The sequence below is a fragment of the Vanessa atalanta genome, chromosome 9 (genome assembly GCF_905147765.1).
Source record: "Vanessa atalanta chromosome 9, ilVanAtal1.2, whole genome shotgun sequence".
Classification (NCBI taxonomy): domain Eukaryota; kingdom Metazoa; phylum Arthropoda; class Insecta; order Lepidoptera; family Nymphalidae; genus Vanessa; species Vanessa atalanta.
In genome coordinates this window covers 11,185,936-11,205,580 of record NC_061879.1, presented here as the reverse complement: position 1 = coordinate 11,205,580, position 19,645 = coordinate 11,185,936, and the positions used below count along the sequence as shown (strand labels likewise).

At 31.8% G+C, this 19,645-nt stretch overlaps 1 protein-coding gene across 1 annotated transcript in view; it reads right to left on the bottom strand.

Annotated features, from left to right (window-relative positions):
• Positions 1-17,789, bottom strand: part of LOC125066440 — a 73,245-nt gene extending 55,456 nt beyond the window's left edge. The window contains exon 1 of the mRNA XM_047674510.1: positions 17,588-17,789. The gene's annotated coding sequence lies outside the window, so the exon portion shown is untranslated. The remainder of the gene's footprint in view (positions 1-17,587) is intronic.
• Positions 17,790-19,645: the final 1,856 nt, after the last annotated feature.

Here is a 19,645-nt window from a genome sequence, read left to right as displayed (position 1 = left end):
CCCATTGAGGAGAAGTTCGGAGCTTATTCCACCACGCTGCTCCAATGCGGGTTGGATACACATGTGGCAGAATTTCATTGAAATTAGACACATTCAGGTTTCCTCACGATGTTTTTCTTCACCAATACAAAATTATAAACACAAATTAAGCACATGAAAATTCAGTAGCTTGCCTGGGTTTGAACCCGTAATCATCCGTTAAGATTTCCCACCTTTAACAACTTAAACATTAATTATGTTTTTGATTTTGAATTGTTCTTAAATTGTATTTTATAATTTGTAAGCTTGTACTTACCATGATACTATAAAATATGTATCATTTTTTATTCCAAATCTATTATTTATATTTGGTTTCAGATATTTTATTGTATATGTTTATATTGTGTATATGTTGGAATAGCATGTATTCCAATGCATTAATTGGAACAATTCCAATGTAATTATTTTTAATGTTAAATATAATTTATACGTAATAATTATTAACAGTTTAATTGTTCACAGGTCATTAATCATATTATAAATTTATGCTTTAATATTATGACATATTTTTTATTTAAATTGTTTGTACATACGTGCTCTGACGTGTGTGTAGGTTCTTTATGTGAAAATATTATTTTTCAGTGAATAATCTCTTGTATAAAAAATTCAATGTGTTATAAATACTGTATGTTTTCCAAATATAATAAATTATATCGAAGGACCGAGTTATAATAAAAAAAAAACTATGATTTTTTGGTTAGGCTCTGAGTTGGCCTGCCAAAGTTTCATCACAATCGGATGAATAGATAATGCAAGCAAATAGCACATACATATAAACATTTTTATTTGTTAAGATAGAGATATACGTCGTTGTCTTTGCTCGATCACACGCTACTGACAATTTGCGTCGCGGAAACCTGACAATCTGCTCTGTAAATGCGGAGAAATATGTCACGGGTCCGTTCAGTACAAACTCTCGCCCCGCATTGATTGATCAGGCGACAGAATGTTGCATCGGGATTTGCGGGTATCGATTTAGTAAAAAAATCGTTAAAAAATATTTAAAAGATATTCTGCAAAAATAGGCCGAAGGCTCCTTTGTTTTACTATTTTTTTTTTGTTATGATTAGCGAGTATAAGTGGTCTTTTATATTTAATTTTACACATGCTGAGTTAGCCATTAAGCGAAGTAAGGTACAAAGTTGAACATTTTATATAACCGGTGGCTTCATATTTGAATACTAAAAAAGCTGAAGCTTAAGAAGTATGTTGCTACTATTAACTGATATATTCTAAGGAAATTATTGATTCTTTTACTCACGAACCGACTACGCAAGGGTTCAATTAATGCTTAAATCAAGTTATGCTATTTGAAAATTTCCATCATAATTCGAAGTATTTTAACCGGTCTTAGCCTGTTCAAGCTTTCGTAGAAGATTTTAAATTCTCTATCAGACTTGTCACATTGACATTTTTATATAGTTTTATTGTTTAGGCTACTTTTTGTTTTCAAGGCCGCTTGTAGGTTCTGTCAGTCATATTTTTTTTGGCTTTTATTTGTGCCAAATAGGCACAAATTATTTCGCTAAGTTATAATTATTTCAAATATTGAAAATTTCATGTCGGTAATGCCATATATTTTTTCAGTTTATTTGTCAACGGTTGTTGTACCTACGTTGATGCTACTAAGCATGTTAAAATTCTTTACGTACGTCCAAATCACAAAAATACAAAATTTCAATTGGTTTTACGTAAAATATTTTAATATTCGTTTCAGTTAAAAGAAATCTTATATCAAAATATTGTTAACAAAGTTTTCGTTCTTAGGATTTATTAACCGCAATACGACGTTTTTTCTAGGGAAAAAATGTTTTATATAATACTTTCATAAGAAGCCACCTTAGTACTCTAGCGTCACTTGGATTAATCTTTTAGTGTGCAACGCGTTGAAAGTGTTCAGTGTACCATCACTCGACATCTTGCCTTTCATGCTAGTGGTATCTCACTGGGCAGCCTTATAATAAACGACTGCTTGAGTTTAATCCATTCAATGTAGCCGTGCATTAATTGATGTGTGTGTGTATGTGTTTATGTGTGAATTGTAAATAATAATAGCAAAAGTGCAATGACCCCTTCAATGCATTATTGTTATCAGTTCCGTAGATATATCAATTGTTTCATTTCGAAATCACATCCCTTTCGCGAAAACTAAATATAAAAAACATAATGAATTGGTGTAAAACAAAACCAGACATCGAAATTTTATGATTGATTACTCATCGGTGAATTCATTTCAAAAATGAAACGAAACACAATTTATTTGTAAAATATCACACTATAGGGTGTAAAAATTGAAATATATTTAAAAATAAATAAATTGAAAAGCCGTGCACGGATCGTAAAAATAAAACAAATTCACATACATATATATTGAAATAAAATAAAAAAATATATAGTTAAATTAACTTTAAGCTGCCTTGAATGTGTTCATATTCTAATTCTAAATAATTTACTTATCAACCCTTAATATATACATGTGTAGTATATGTGTTATACATACATTTGTGTGTAGGTTAGTTTACATGATCCTGAGTTACTGTTCTGTACAATTATTATTGATGTACAATATCTACTTATTATAAAGTATATTTTGTTAAAGTAAGAATAATATAAAAAATAGTAAGTAGTAAGTAAAAAATATATAATTTAGTATTGTTTATTAAAAAACTAGTTTTAATTAAAGGTGAATACATATTATCTCATACTATTCTCCTCTATCCTTTAATTATGTTGATACGTACTGTTACCAATTCAATACAGTATGTTTGATATGAAATGCTTTGGACACAAACACGCGTCGGAATAATTAACCTCATTCATATCCGACCAGAGCTTAAGTTATAGGAACAGATAGACAGGCGTTGTGTTTATATTCAATAATAAAGTTATTCAATACTATATTATTTATTACAAAGGCTTATAGTGCCGAGGTGGTGGGTTCTAGTCCGGGAAATTATCGCTGAGGTTTTCGGTGCTTATTTAACTGGTAAAGAAAGTAAAGTAACTAAATGTTGGCTATTGGGCTGAGATCTCTTCTACCTTTGAGTAGAAAGGTCGGTGCTTGGAGATTATCTCTCCACGCTGGTCCAATGCGGGCTAGTGGAAGAATTTCATTGAAATTACGACAATGTTGATGATTCCTTCATCATCTCGACTCATGTCTTCAACTCGTGCCCTGCGGTAAAGTAGATTAAGTTAGTTTTTTTAGATGTCCCGTGGAGAGGAGTTCTTTACCACGCTGTGGGTTACTTGCGGATTGTTATTCACGACTTAAGTGCCTCTGATTCGTAAATTTGCAATGGATATGCAGTCTTCTTGAAAGATATATTTATATTTAATACTAAATAGACTCGGCATGCGTTGTCTATTTTAATTTGATTGTAAACTTTTATCCAACTGTCATGACAACCGGTTGAACCGTTAATTGGTGGTAGGTCTTTGTGGGAGCCCGTATGGGTAGGTACCACCTACTCATTAGATATTCTACCGCCAAACAGCAATACTCGGTATTGTTGTGTTCCGGTTTGAATGGTGAGATAGCCAGTGTAACTACAGGCACTAAGGACATTAATTTTTAGCTTCCAAAATTGCTTGTCCATTGGCGATGTAAGGAATAATTAATACTAGCGACCCGCCCCGGCTTCGCATGGGTGCAATGTGGGTAATCCCTAAGAGATAGACATATATCATCGCGGACTTTTTTGAAGACCGTTTTAAGGAGTACAATACTGAAGTACATTATTTTGATCTATCTCGTAGGGTTCAGCCAGCGTTTACAATGTAAGTGCAAAAAATGTATAAATTTACGACATCACATTAGAAATTTTTAAAATTATCAGTGTTACTTAACTATATTGTCCATGTATTATATACAAAAACCTTCCTCTCGAATCACTCTATCTATTTAAAAAAACCGCATCAAAATCCGTTGCGTAGTTTTAAAGATTTAAGCATACAAAGGGACATAGGGACAGAGAAAGCGACTTTGTTTTATACTATGTAATAAAGATATCTTACAGCGGCAATATTTATGGGTGGTGACGACCATTTACCACCATTATTATAAAAAAATAACAAATAGCATACATTTTTAAGGTTAGTATGCTAGAGCGCAATTTAGCGACGAGTTACAACGTGGATAAACTCGCTAATCGGATGGAGTCGAAATCTATTAGTTTCAAACATGTAAATATATATACCTACCAACATCGATTTTTACATGTAAATTACCTGTAAAAAGCCTTATCGTTACATTTAATAGTGTGGTTAACTTGTATCTTCGTAAATATTGTGACAGTAATTAAAAAAAAATGTTATGATATCGACATGATTTAAAAACACACTAGTGAGTAAAGTTCATATAATGACACCACAACTATCGATAGTTTTCACGCAACGTACTGTAGATACATTTATACAATATAGCAGAGTATTGCGCGCCAAACGCTCAAACACCAAGCAATAAAGCGCTGTCAGCGCTTGTTTCCGATCGCTTTGATCGTCCGGTTGTCATTGTAGTTAAAACAGTTTGCCGGACAGTTGAGCCCATATATACAATTTAATGCCATTAAGTAAGCAATTGAATTGAACGTACAATTTAAATTTAGTGTTCCGGCTCGCATTGATCATATTCTTAAGAAAGAGATCGCGTGTATTATGTTATGTTTAATTTCGACTTGTCAATACATTCTTCTTTGAACAGGGTATTCGAAACAATACTAAAATTCCGTAGATCATGTTTTTTTGTACAAGATTGTATTATAAATTATAAGAGCTTGGATTTAGTATTCGTTATTTTTTTATTTATTTTAAGGATCTCCGACACGGCAATGGTAACGAAATAAACTATTTTGAAATGTGGTTCAATTCTAACAATTGTCATATGTCATATACAGGTAACACAGCATGTAAAATAAAAAAGAATCGATTGTTTAAATGTATGACACTTACATCTATATAAACATACACTAAGAATAACTACAAATTAATAAATATTTTTTACGCATTATAAATAAATTTATAAAATAATAACATTATTTTATATATATAGCCTAATTTTAATCGAAGTTGGAATAAAAAATCAATCAGAAATAGCTTAACAAAAATTAGATTTACGTATTTCAAGTTTTGCTAATAGCATATAAATGCATATATATCGTGTATTACTAAGCATTAGCAGCCCGTAAATGTCCCACTGCTGGGATAAAGGCCTCCTCTCCCTTTGAGGAGAAGGTTTGGAGCATATTCCACCACGCTGCTCCAATGCGGGTTGGCGGAATACACATGTGGCAGAATATTGTTGAAATTAGACACATGCAGGTTTCCTCACGATATTTTCCTTCACCGCCGAGCACGAGATGAATTATAAACACAAATTAAGCACATGAAAATTCAGTGGTGCCTGCCTGGGTTTGAACCCGAAATCATCGGTTAAGATGCACGCGTTCTAGCCACTGGGCCATCTCGGTATTACTAAGAGTTTTTGATTAATATATCTTTATTTATAATACAACACTATTTCACTTAACTACTTATATAATTTGACTTCCAAAGTTCGGGTAGTAGTTTCGTTGACGTCAAAACGCAATTTTTTCGCAAATCCATTTTGAGTATCATAGATATCATAGATTATTGAAACTGTTGACCGATGACATCGCCTCAATTCGATGTCAAGTGTTGTTTATTTAGCTTTTGTCCTCTTCTGGTTACAAATAAGATTCTTGTCGGTTCTGCATTTACATTTTGAATCAGTGTTAGCTTAACATTAAATCTCGTAAATTGATTCAAAAGTGTCTCTTAGTGTCTGTGCCTTAATTTTTTAACATTTCCTATTAAAACAAAAAGTACAAGGGGATAAATATAGTTAGTATATTATAGTAGTTTTTGTACCGAAGCCGTCAAACGATAACATACCGTTTTCTTTGTTCCATAAAGAGAGTTTGTCCAACTTGTGTTGAATCTACCGAGAAGCTGAATTAATTAAATGGCCAGTGGAGTTATAGCCTTTATAAAGGATCCTACTTTAAGCTTCAAACCAAATTTCTAGGACGATGTTTGTCGTAAATTATCAGATGTGAAGTTTGGCATGGCACTATCAAATTTTGATTAGGATTTTGCTAGATATTGGGTATAAGGACCTTAGAAATACTAAATATTCTTTTTCCCTCAATATTTTAAGCTACAGTAGAGTCAACGGTTGATCGGTAATCTATCGATGTATTTATTATAGTCGCTGGTTCGATGATCTTTCTTGACTTTTTCGACTACATGCAAGATTTACGTCAAATGGAATAAAAAATTTAAAAATTCCTTGAATTTATTAGTATTCTTTAAAAAAAAGGAGCTGTTTTAAGAACGTGTTGCAAGTTAGTCGTTTTAAAATTTCAGATTGCTATATAGCGGGAATATGCTAGGACTCCTGCCAACATTCCTCAGTAGGGTTTCGTACTTATGCAAATTAAACGAAACAAAGTTATTGTTCAGTTAATCATGTGTTCTGCATATTAATAAGGGCGTTAACATAGTACCAACATTATAGGTTTCAAAGTTACTAATACAATTATTTTTAAATCGATTTGTTTAATACATTTTATGGGACTTTAACTTATTATTTTATAGGCTCAGATTTGAAATAGATTTTTATATTTATTCTCAATCTTAAGCAGTGTTTAAAAAGTACAAATAATTATTAAAATATAGTTTTAGTTTAATGATTTCACGCCCTAAGAAATATTAAATGCAATTAATGCCGTTTCACTAGATCGGCTAGACATAGCACGTGTTTGATTTTTTGTTATTTAAGCTTTATTTACAAAAATATTTATAAAAATTCAAAATCAAAATCCTATTCATTTAAGTTAATGTAAACCAACTTTTATAATTTAAGATACTGTTTATACCAGCGGTTTTACTCTTATTACCGAAATATATTACAATTACCGATACTCGATATAAGTATAGTCTAAGATTAAGAAATGGTTTATGAAGGATAAACAAATTACTGCTCATTAATAAAAAATAAAAAAAACGTGAGAAGGAAAGTTAGCTGAAGATTACGTGTTAAAACCCGATTAAGCAATCTAAAAATTTGCAATCTTAAAATATAGATTGTGTTCCTGGCAACGCAAGGCACTTAAGAATAATATCAATTTATAAAAAACATAAACACGGTCAATACAACAGCAGGACAGCTCATCTAGGGAGTTTAATAGTAAAAAAAAAAAACATCATCGAACTTTTATGTGCATATCTATAATATATAAACACAAATTAATGTGTTTATAATTCATCTTACGATTAGTAAGGAAGAAATTTTTTATGTGTCTTATTAAATTAAATAATATGTGTGTCTTCCAACTGACTTTGGAGCGGCGTGGTGGAATATGTTCCAAATATTATCTTTAAAAGGGGAAACAGCTTTATCCTATATTATATTCACAAATTTTCTGTGTTTAGTTTACTTTAAAAAATGTATTCATAAAAACTGAATTATACTAACAAAATAATAAAATATATTTGAATGCTATCGTGATCTGTCCCAATTAGGTATACCATTCAGCATTTAAGTTATGTTTGAAAGCCGAGCACTGATTTTCAATGGTATATATTTAGTTAGTCGAATATAATAACTCAACCACAGCAGTGAGAGTTTCGGATCATGATTTTTTTTAATTTTTTTTTTAATTCTTAGATAACATAATATATTGGAAATATAGATTAATGATTCATAAAAAAATAAGTTGTTAATTTGAATAGCATTATCTGTTTTCTTTTTCTTGCACAGGATATCCTCTAAAGATATCCGAATCTTAATAAAACCCATGCGATAACCATCCTTGATTAGTGCGAGATGAGAGAATCAGATGTTTCTTGTACTCCTCGCTAGTGCGTACGTCAGCACGCGGCTATGCCAGCAGCCGTCCACCTCAACCACCTACAGTACCATATCCCAGCAAAGACTTCCACTGTCGTTTGACAGAAGAATAGGTCCCAATTGGTCACTTATCATGACGCATAAGACACACTTACGATTATTAACCTAAACGATTAAGCTTAGAAAGGTTGTACCACTGAGATGTTGACTTTATACATAACTTATAAATCATAATTATATTGTCTTATTAGATTGGACAATGCCATGATTAAGAGCCATTCCAAAATATTCAACACTTAAATTATGAATCAGCTCTAGATTATGGAAGTTGTTTTGCTACAAGCATTTATCTTTACTAGACTTCTTAGAAAGCAATTGAGAGTATTTAAAATGAACGCCGCCGTTTATTGCAGTATGAGAATTTAAAATAGCGATCGCGCCTCGTCGAAATTCGCTTATTTATTTTTTACTTATTTATGGTTTACCTTTCGATTGATAAAGGTTACGTTTCCATCCTTTTATAAATATTTAATATTCGACTGACAATTTTCAATGTTTACATAGTATTAATAATTTAATTGTAGATATTAATAGTTTTCGCATGAAATTCGGTTATTTATTTTTTGTGTGTATCTGTAGCACAGTAATTGAATGATACTTGAATCAGTTTTATTCTATTTTTTTTTAAATAAATGCACAATTTTTTCATGATTCCTGTAATCATTTGAAATATTTTGAATTAATATAATAATGATATATAATTTGACCATATTTATATGATATGTTTGTTAAAAAAACAATGTAGTGAGACATAGATCTTGTAGAATAGTGACGTTCGAGTTCGGTTCTATGAATAATTATGTTAAAAATTATTTTAATAGTCATATGAATGAAACAAGGGTCGAATCCCTAATTGTTATGAGAACTGACTTACCGAAGTTAGATATATTACGTTACGGATGTAGCTACTGGTAGTTTTAAAGATATACAAATCTTACAAAGATATAAAATTTTCGTAAATATCGGTTATAGTTTTGGCAGCGACCACTTGGAAAGGTAGAAATTATTTTTTTAAATATATATTCCTCAAAAAATACTATTTCGCGAACCCCTTCCTGAAACTACTAAATATGAAAAGTTCGTATCAACCAGATTATTGGTATTTGCGGGAATAAAAAAAAACTAACAACTGAATAAACAAATAAAGAGTCGAGGGACACCTGGTTGGAACGAAGTTGCTCCCGCTGTATAATATGTATTTAATAACTGATACAATGGAATAAACTAACAAAGATTAAGTTTAATTTAAACAATATAAAAAAATAGATTAAATAAAAGTGTATATAAAAGAAAGACATAGGGAGAAAGAGAGAGCATGACACTTTTACCTTACGTGATGATTTCTGCCTCACTCTACCGCAAGCCGCGTAAAAGAACTTCGTTCCAAAATATAGCTCTACTAGTCGAAAACCCGACTTCGCTCGGATAAAATGAATAAAACTAAACAAATACGGTGTATCCTTTATTTTTCATATTAGATATAACTTTTTCATAAACGTTGATCTACAATTTACTGTGGATAAGTTTCAATCTATTCTACCGTAACTTTACACGTAATTATTATATGGACACGCTTTCTGAACGCATCTGTAAACTTAAACATGGTCGCCCGTTGAACTGTCATGTCGTTGAATTTTATTGATTTAATATCGAAATAACTCGATTATACGAATTTTGTTCAATTATGTTGTAGACTAAAAATCATGATATTTTAAAAATCTATAATTGTGGATAAGTTACGATCGGGTCTATCGTAGACTTGCACGAAATTATTAATATACCTATACGATATATGTATGAAATAGTATGAATGGTTTTTATGTCACGCAGCGCTCAGAAGGATGTTGTCATAAGATAAACATTTCGCTTGCGTTCGAAAGTCTGAGTACATCTTATTGCTCCAAGTATAATGACATTTTAAAGATGAAAGTTAGTAGTAGTATTAGACGTATGTTTGTTTACAACAATCTATTCACATTTCTCGTCATTTATTTTTTATGGCGTGTTAGCATACAGTTAAGATATGGTAGTTAACCACATGGTATGTTTCTTAAGTTGAATACATTTTATGAAATACGAATTACTAAGATAGTGAGAACTGACAAAACTATTGGATATATTACATGGAAGACCTACAAATTTGCGAATTGTACTAATGCGTCAAATAAATAAAAACGATAGCGCTTCTTTTGTTAAGAAAGTCACAAGTACCATGTTAAATGTTGTTACATGTTACTTTTTTATAATTTAATGACACTAGATTATAATATAGTCTAGTAAGATACTATAAGATATATAGAACACCATAAGATAAAGGAAAGAAAAATATCGGTAAGACAGGAGAAACCGTGAACGGAAACTAGTATATAAATAATTGATATTACACAAATATATCACATAGCCATATCCTATTAAATAAATTAATATGATATATAAAAACGATTTCCTTGTTAAAATGTCGTTTTTAGTCGTACAAAGTCAGGGCGGTCACAAGTAACATACTGACTAACGAGCTTATGTGCGCAGACGCTCGTTTGCGACAATCCGCAGCCATTGACGACTGATTGCTTAATTGCTCCGTTTAATCAAATACCACTTAAGAAACGCACGCAAGCTGTGTTCAGACGCAACCGAGTTATCGATAAACTTTGGTGGGTCGTGTTTAAAGCTTTATAGAGGACGATTTTATTACGAGACACACTTTAATGTTCAGTTTAAATACATACTCTACATATACACTTCATGCATGGGATAATTTTATTTGGACCTTAATAAAATCTATGACCAAATTGATCTACGAAATTATGTGGAAATTAGTCAAATTTACATCGTTATCTATACTTTTTGGGCAGTCGTGTAAAAACAAATGTAAAAATGTTCAGGTAGATTTGATTAAGTATGAAATTAACTGTGAAATAATACAATTAAAACATCTGTTGAAAAAAAAACTATCCATTTCCGAACAACCTATTAGTATAAAATAACATAACATGACGTCATGTATTACGTAAGTTTATACGTCATGTAAATGTTACGTGCGAAAACTTAATGCTTCACTTTTTCAACAGTAAGTAGTTGTATAACTAGCTGCCCACCAGTCTTTATACGAGTAAAATTCATACAAAGCGACCCGTCTTAATGCCAAAATTTAAAGCTGAAATTTCGAAAAAATCTCTTGTTAGCGAAGACTACTACTTTATAAGCAAACATATGTTATAATCTCAGCTTTATATTCTACTAGTACTACCAAGACTAGTTGACTATCTAGTAGCTTTGGTTGTGCATTGATGGCAGACAGGAGATATATTTTATAAATATAGATGAGAGTATGCTTGCGTGATCCGTGTAGTATAAGTTATTATCTATACATATAATAAAATTGGAGTGTCTTTTTGTGATATTAAAATAACCGCGATTTACTAAATGCATATGTATGTATATACGGTAGATTTACCTAAATAACATTTTTTACAAATTTTGTCTGTTGTTCCGGCTAATCTCTGGAACGGCTGGACCGATTTTGACGGGACTTTTACTGGCAGATAGCTGATGTACGGAGTAATTTAGGCTACTTTTATTTTAGAATTATATGTAACATAATAATAAAGCCACTTATTAAGCTTTTTTATTAAATTCAAACTCGCACGAAGTCGCGGGCACAGCTAGTAATACATAAATTTAAATAAGAACTAATTTTAACTAGGATATAAATAAACAAATATTAATCGATTTGAAAAAGAACCTACTGGTCAATCATCGTTGTTTGTTCGATCGTTTGAATTGAAACAAGTCATAGTCATAGCAGTATTTCCCATATAATCGCAATTTATATTTAGTGAAAAATAAACCATCTCTTCTATCAATAGCAGAGGCAATAAGATACGGTGCTATATAGAGATATGTATTTGTACTATTAAAATGAGTCACCTGATTTGATAGATGGCAGCACTTATGCGACGTGAAGTTCGTTATAATGGATGTCAGTGATAACAAAGCACGCTTATTCGGTAAAATACTGTGAACGCATATTGCTGTGAAACAGCTTTTAATAATAAATATTATAACTATAACTTTATTTATATTTTAATGTTTACTTAGTGGTAGGGCTTTGTACAAGGGCGACTGGGTAGGTACCACCCCCTCATCAGATATTCTACCGCTAAATAACGGTAATCAGTATTATTGTGTTCCGGTTTGAAGGGTGAGTGAGCCAGTGTAACTACAGGCACAAGAGACATAACATCTTAATTCCTATGGAAAAATCGTAATAATAAAAAAAATAATTATACTAAACATAAGTTCGATTCCGTATTCAATGACTTTACATCTAATTCGTGAAATGTTGAAAACCTACTTAATGTAAGACGCCATTCGATACATGGATCATAGGATCCATGTATCGAACAATCATTTTATATACTTACAAATTTACAAGGATACATTTTACAATCATTTTATATACTTACAAATTTTATAACATCAATTTCTGACATTTCAAGCTCGTGTTCTGCGGTGAGATTCGAGTTTCTTGTTACAGGATAGCTCTAATGAACACTTGAAAAGTTATGGCTATATTTGTTAGAGTTCGGCATATTTTAATGATTAATCAACTAATGTAATAGGTAATATATCTTACATAAAATTTCAGTAACCATTGTTTACTTCAATATGGTGCATTGGTCATAAATTCATTGCGGACAAAGAGCCTACGGCCAACGTACAAACATTGCAATCTTTGCCAGATGTGATTGTTTATTTAGTTGTGTTAAAGTTAATTTTTTATTAAGGTTTTACAGACTTAGTCCGGATATATTTTTTATAAAGACTGTATATTTGATATTACTGCTTGTTTAATTTATTTTATTACTGTGACAGAATTATTGTAATGTTTTTACTTATTTTTTATTGTCTAAAAAGAAAAGTTTAGTTACCACAATTATAAAAATAATTAAATAAAGAATCATCACAAATAAAAATAATCAAAGTATATCCTACTTAATCTAAGAAAAATTACAGATACGTATTTATTGTAGGAAATGAATTGTCATTTCGTATACTAATAAAAATAACAATAAAAAAACATTTTATAAATTGTTATAAAGTGTTTTTTTTTTAGATTATATCGTATCGAAGGCGAGGATAATACCAGAAACGGGAATTTCAGAATATTTGGATGTAGCTTACGAGAGTTTAATATATTCTGTGAATTAATTTATTTGTTTATTTAAAAAAAATCTCTGAATAAGACATTTTGTTTTCGTTAGCGTAATTGGTATTTTATTGTTCAAAGGAGCTTATGAAATATCCGCTCTAATAAATATTTTTTCTTTGATATATTTCATTTTTGAAACAAATTATGTATCGTTATTTCGAATGCTGTAAATTACTAACTATAAACGAATACGCTATTTTAAACAATTATTTGTGATATACACGAGTTCATTTAACATTAAATATCTTATATTTTATTTTGGTAGAAAAAATAGTACCTTATGTATATGAAATTCTTTTATTAAATAGCGTTATTACATTAATATTAAATATATTGGAGACTGCGTTTGAAACTGCTGCAATTTCTTACAATTTTTATTTTACAAGTACACAAGTACATATATTTTTTTAAGTGTTTATTAACTTGAAGATGTGAATACATTTAAATCTTAAGTGAAGCAAATTCACGTAATAACAATTCTAAATTTACTATTTAAAGACTATTGTCAACTGTAGGCTACCCGATTCAATGTATGTTGTGCAGAATATTCTATCATATTTAAAAACATAAATTATTTCTTCCACCCAAAAGAATAACAACCATTTTTGTTACCAACTTTAAATAATTACAGTAACTTTTGTGGCCAAAGCGTGTTTAAGTTGCCGATTTTCTTTTGAAGACTTCCCCTCACGGCGGCCAATCTCAACTGGGACTAGCAAAGTTCGTAGAAGATATTAAAGCACACAACCATGTGCGTAAAAACCGGCGTACTCTACATTTCCTCATATTCACACTCGACCTAATGACAATCTGGAGCCTCTGAAGAGAGATCGGGTGGAGGACCTACGATTACCATACATCCACTATACTTCCATCAATGCTACTGAGAGTTGTTCATGTTACGTCACACCATCTAAACCATAAAGAGCGCACCGTACAACAGCGATATACATACATATTTCCCTAAGAGTTAATTTGGGCTCACTATATAACCATTACGTCGATACGTCGATTACGTCGGCCAAAACTCTTTCGGGTTATATGCAGAAAAATCAATTTATAAAAATAAGTGTGATTATAATGCCTTTTTATTTATACTCACTGCTACACTCGATAAAAAAAAAACAATAGTTTTTACCGGTCCGACTCGGTGTTTGAAAATAAATATGTATATACATATATATAGTATATAAATATATCATATAGTAAAGAATAGCAAGTGAGGTAGAAACGTGGCTATCAATTACTTAAATCTAATTTTTCCGTTTCTCTCGCCTGCCCTTCTATTGTCTGTGCACAGAGGTTCTATTTACGGAGGGACGGGCTCGTGAATCATGTCAGTGTTAAATGGTTTACATTAAACACTAGAATGATTCACTTTAATTACTCTGCATAACAGATTTTGACAATAATTATAAACACGTTGTGAAACTCGTACGTATTTTTCGTTATGACCGGTCGGTATGTATGATGATGGTGTCATACTGACCGAATAACGCGGGACATGTGATAGTGCACAGAAGTGTACCTACACAAACACAGGTGCGTTCTCTATTCCCTAACTCTCATAATACGATAGTGCACAGTATTCGTTTCTATAATAAGATGTCAAAGATTGATTCAACTCGGCTTATTAATATATACATGAATTATACATGAATTCGATACGGTTACATGACGATTTAAAGGTGCTTTTATGAGCATATTTGAATTTTTTTTTTGTTTTTTTTTAGGAAGGCAAATGGACGCGATCGAAAAGGATTGAGGCGCAGGACTTTACGTACTTTTCAAGACACGGGAGAGTACACAAATTCAGACATTCAGTGGGCTGCTACTGAATTTGTTCGATACAAAAACTTAATAACTTTTTATCGGCTTGACCTGGGTCTAGAGGCTTTATCTGAAACCATTAGACCAACGAGACAGTCAAGCTGCACCGCGCGGTCTCACCCGTCATGCTCCATCTCCGTGGATCATAAAGTGATGTTGAATAGGCAACCTTATTCGAGCATTGGGCTATTAATTGCAAAACTATTTTTTAAAATCCGAATTCAGTAGTCCCAGAGATTAGATAAATCAACTCTAGCTTCATTATAGTATAATAAACATTATATAGTTCCGACCGATGCACTTATGTAAATATTCTAAATAAACGTTCCATATTTACTCCAATTAATCAATGGTAGGATTTTCAAAATAAATTCTCATATAAGCAGCTGCAGCTATTTAAAATATATAGGAAACATTCAAGATATCATTGGTTATGAATAACTTCTGAAAGTCATGAAAATTTCGGATTCGGATTCGATCCGGACCTCTTGATTAATGTCCCACTGCTGGGATAAAGGCCTCCTCTCCCTTTGAGGAGAAGGTTTGGAGCATATTCCACCACGCTGCTCCAATGCGGGTTGGCGGAATACACATGTGGCAGAATTTCGTTGAAATTAGACACATGCAGGTTTCCTCACGATGTTTTCCTTCACCGCCGAGCACGAGATGAATTATAAACACAAATTAAGCACATGAAAATTCAGTGGTGCCTGCCTGGGTTTGAACCCGAAATCATCGGTTAAGATGCACGCGTTCTAACCACTGGGCCATCTCGATTCGATTAATGTCAATGAGATATCAATATGGTCGTATTTGTATATTTAAAATAAATTGCATTCGTGATTCAGCCTGCCAGTGATTTTGCCTAGTAGGCTATCTAGTGTCCGAGGCCTGGAATTACAAAACAAACGCTAACGCTCAGACCACAGCGGTAAACACGTGTGGCCTGTTTAAATATTTGTGATAGGTAGAGATCGAAGCCGTGACAGTCGTGCACGCGGACAATAGCAATGACGACTAAGCAAATTTAATGTTCCTAGGAAAATAGTAACAGCTTGTAAATGTGCCAGGGCTTGGCAATTTTTGGAATTAATGCCAGGCTGCCGCTCCACTTCGGGATAGTTTACACATGAATTATTTTAAACCTTAATAAGCATGTGAAAATAAGTTGGTGCCCAGAATTCAACTTGCGATCTACGATTATTTTTATTTGGGAACTAAGATGTTACGTCCCTTGTGCCTGTAGTTACACTGGCTCACTCACCCTTCAAACCGCAACACAACGATACTAATTACTGCTGTTTGAGGATAGAATCTGATGAGTGGGTGGTACCTACCCAGACTTGCACAAAGCCTTACCACCAAGTAAATAGCCTTATATCATCCTTAAATCGCCAATGCGTCACCAACCTTGGACCTAAGATGGTATGTCCTTTATGTCTGCAATTAAGCTGGCTCACTCTAAATGGAACACAACAATACCAAGTATTGGTATTTGGTAGAATATATAGTGAGAGGGTGGTACCTGCCCAGGTAGACATTTACATAGTTACCACATCTCTCCACTGTTTGAGAGCTTAATTTAACAAAGAGTTAAATTAAGATTAATATCAATTAAATTAACTACCAACTTACTCTTATGTATTGTAAATTGTTCTGATCAACTGCGACGTCGTCATTACAATTACAAGCCAAATTTAAAATTGTAATTTATTGTGTGTCGCGTTCATTATTCCCCTATGCATTTTTTTTTAAATTAAATAATGAATAAAATAATTTAAAAAATATGTTTTATTGCTTCTTCAATTAAAATTTGTAAGTTATAAATTTAAATATGCTATCATGAGCAGTTTTGAAATGTAGAAAAAACTGAAAAGAACCAGCAAGAAATTCAGTACATACACTTTCGTATAAATAACGCTAAATATATTAATTTCTAATACTCTTATACTATAATATTCTATGATTCGGCCACGGGTTTACTCATGTATTTTTGTTGAAGTGGCCACCACCTCCCATAGACTGTAAGAAATATTAACCACTCCTTACAAAGCGCCACCAATCATAGAAACTAAGATGTTATGACCCTTGTGCTCGTGTGGTTACTCTGATTCTCTCACTGTTCAAACTGAAACACAATAATAAGTATTGCTGCTTGGAGGTATAACATGTAATAAGTGGGTGCTACCTACTAAGTAGGCCTTGCATAAAGGCCTAGCCCCAAGTGGCGGGTAACGTAGGTACTCTATGGATTTTGTAAAATTTATATGATGATGAGTAGTTATGACATAAAACGCTATAACAAATAAAAGTAACAAATAAACTCACTTTCGCCTTTAAAACATTATCCACTAATATATTGTTACACAACGCTTATTATTTCCACGTAAATCATTTACACCGGTAATTATTTGTATTATTGTATTATTATTATTAGTTAATAATTAGCATTTTATATTTAAAGTAAATATGTTTAATAACTGAATCAAATTAATAAATATTTAGAGAGAATATAATTCCTAAATATATCATTCTTTTTGAATAATTAAAATAATAATACGAAATAAACTTACTCATATTGCTATAATCGTAATACTCCAATGAAAATGTCCTATTGTAGAACTGTTACAAATCTACGTAAATGGCACGTATATATTCACAAAGCACAACATTAATAGCACAAATTGCATCCAATATTCAAGCGCACGAAACTTTCTGAAAACTTCGACGGTATGCTAACGTGCTCGCGTATAACGTAGCACGCAACACGAAACGCGCGCGTACTACTTGGCGTCCGACGCGAGAATGAAATTAAACATCGAATTCGAGCAAGCAACTACGTCATTACCAATTTATCGCCACAAACTGCTCCTGAGTGATGTGCTTTTTTGTTACCGGCATGTGTTAGTCTTATCAGAACAGATGTAACTACAGCAATCTCCATATTTAGTTTATCAATAAGATATTTTTAATAGTTTAGTTCCTATGAAGTTACGCTATTGTTACTATAGATAATTCTAGTTTATTATTATTAGATATTTATTAAATATAATAGTAAATCGAGACGGTGATTATTATATATTCTATCGTTTAAATTTGCATTGCACCTGTTTGAAGAGTGAGTGAGCTAGTGTAATTACACGAGGTATGTACATAATATCTTAGATCCCTTTGTTGACGGCGCGTTTACGGAGTGTTTAATATCTCTTGCATTGCAATATAAGTAATTCTGTTGGTGTTGGTTGTTCAATTAAATTAGATAAATTAGTTCAACTACAGTACCTCTAAGAGTAGAGCTACGAAGCATCGTTTCGACAAAACATATATTGTATTTTTCAGAAGGAGTGGTTGTCTCTATAATCGAATAAAACAAAATATTCTATATATAATAAATAAAACATAATATGTCAATATTTCAAAGGTTTGTTCAAATTATAAAAAGTAATGTCTATAAAATAACGTTATTTTAATAAATATTTATATTTTGTAAAATAAATTTATAGTTTTTCTCTATGTAGTAGCAACACAAGGGATATACATTTCTTAGAAAGAAAATATTAAAATGTCTTTCGAGACGTGTTCTTTACGTTTCTTTCTCTTCATTGCAGACAACGAGATGAAAAATTTAGAGATTTTCTACATGTTCTATAAAACAAACGATATATCTATCTTTATAAAAACATAAAATTATTTTCACAAAAAGCATTATGTCAAAACCGAGCTCTTCATTTATGATAAAACCATTAATATAGCGATCAAAACTTAATCAGCGGTACCTCTACAAAATGTAATAGCAAGTTATGCCTCATGAATACCTAATGCAGAGCAACAATGAAGTCTAATTTGGCATTTTAGATTGCAACGTTGCTTGTGTTCATCGAGAATAAGCTTAAACAAGTCTCGAAACATCGTTCGTATTTTTTGCCTACCACTTATTATAAACAACTGTAGATAAACCGCTGGTGTAACTTTGTTTCTAGTGAATATGTATGTAAAACATTGTTATTAATATGTATGTATTTTTAATATTATAATATTTACTAAATGGAAAGTGTTAGAACATTTTAATTTAACGGAAGCCGTTTTTATCCGGTATCCGGATCAGCATCAAATGTTCATGTGTTTAATTTGTGTGTGTCATCTCGTGATTGGGGCAAAGGAAAACATTGTCAGGAATCTTGCACGTATTGTATCAAAATCTTCCACGTGTATCCACCAAACCCCATCGGAGCAGCGTGGTTTGACACGCTCCAAACCCTTATCGAAAGAGGAGAGGGGCTTTGCTCAGCGGTAGGTCATTTACAGGCTGTTGTCGAACAACTTGTAATATCTTTAAAATTTATACTCGACGAGCGGATCTATCATTTCGGATAGAAATGTCATAAAATCATCTCAGTTGCTCTTAAGCGTCTGAATTATTCAAGTGATTGTGAGCCTTAGACGCGATGCTGTGGGTTTCTCTTCGAACAGAAAGTTAACAAATAACAAAAAAATTATAACCAAATCTTAATTGATTCTTATTAAATGTACTAAGTTTTTTTGTTGCTATGTTATTATATAGAACAAAAATGTGTTATTTTCAGTATGATAAACAAGTAATTTAAAAAAAAATGAACCATTTTTTAATGATG